The sequence below is a fragment of the Eriocheir sinensis genome, chromosome 44 (genome assembly GCF_024679095.1).
Source record: "Eriocheir sinensis breed Jianghai 21 chromosome 44, ASM2467909v1, whole genome shotgun sequence".
In the NCBI taxonomy this organism is placed as follows: Eukaryota; Metazoa; Arthropoda; class Malacostraca; order Decapoda; family Varunidae; genus Eriocheir; species Eriocheir sinensis.
In genome coordinates this window covers 4728874-4730397 of record NC_066552.1, presented here as the reverse complement: position 1 = coordinate 4730397, position 1524 = coordinate 4728874, and positions in this window count along the sequence as shown.

Sequence of the window (1524 nt, the reverse complement as noted above, 5' to 3'; positions counted from 1 at the left end):
TGCTTTTATCATCCCTTTCTCCTCTGTTTCCCCTTTTTCATTCCCGTTTTCTCCCATTTTCTCTCTTTTTTTTTTATTTCTCATTTCCCTTTCCACTCTTCTCTTTTTTTTCCAGTATTCTTTTTTTGTGTGTGTTTTTTTTCCTTGTTTTGTCTCTTCCTCATCGTCCCTTCCCTCGTCTGTCTTCCTTTTCCCATGTCCCTTTTTCCTCCCTCTCCCCTTTTTTTCCACTTCTCATTTCACTTTAAACTCTTCACCCCTTACTGTTTTTTTTGGGGGGAGGGGGGAGAAGGAGGGAAGGGAAGCTATATATATGTTTGGGTTTCATGTAGCATCTCTCTCTCTCTCTCTCTCTCTCTCTCTCTCTCTCTCTCTCTCTCTCTCTCTCTCTCTCTCTCTCTCTCTCTCTCTCTCTCTCTCTCTCTCTCTCTCTCTCTCCCCCCCCCCTCCCTCCCAGTAATGGTCGTGAAGAATGTAATATAAACAGAAATAATATGACCCTCGCCCGTATATTTTCTCCCTTTTATCTTCTTTTCTGGGCGGGACGCGGGAATTAATCTATGGTAATATCTCTCTTTATCTCCGCGCGGGTCAGCCAGGCAGCACAAAGGAACCCGGAGACGCATTGAAAGCTATTGCCGTGATTGCCTGTTGTAGCTGTGTTCGTTTTATCATTATTATTATTATTGGTATTGGTATTGGTGTTGTTCTTGGTGGTGGTGGTGGTGGTGGTAGTAGTAGTAGTAGTAGAAGTAGTAGTAGTAGTAGTAGTAGTAGTGTTGCGTTTAAAAGTGGAGTTTCATTATTTTCATTAGTAGAAGTATTATCATAATTACTAATATTATTGTTATTGTCGGAGTTGATACAGATGTTCTTTGTTTGGGAGAGGTTACTGCTTTATTGTTTTAATCTTTATCTTTATTCCCACATTCCTTTTTTTATATTTTTACTGATTTCCTGATTTACTGATGAACCGCAGGCCGTAAATCTATACTTTCTTTTTTTACAACAAAGGAGACAGCTCAAGGGCACAAAAAAAAGGAAACAATAATATAAAAAAAGCTCGCTTCTCGCTGCACAAATACAATGTTCCTGTGTGAAGTATTAATATTTTCACTCTTCCTGTTGGCATTTCCGCTTTCCTCCTTCTTTTTGCTGATCTTTACTGACCTTTCTACTGATTACATTCTTTGCAGACCTTTTGATCTCGTCTTTTTTACCCTCATATATTTTAGCCTACTTTCGGTGACCTTCCCACTTATCTGAATATATACCTTGGTAATACATGTTGACCACTACTGATTTTTCGCTGACCACTGCTGACTTCCTTGCTGACCACTGCTACCATTTTGCTGAACACTGCTGACTTCCTTCCTAACCACTACTGACTTCTGGCTCACCCCCTACAGACGCCCTTCTTATACTCTTTGCTGACTTCTTGCTGACACCGCTGAACCCTTATTGACCCCTCGCTGTGCTGACTCCCCTGCTGACCTTATTGACGCCCTGCTGACTCTCCTCTCT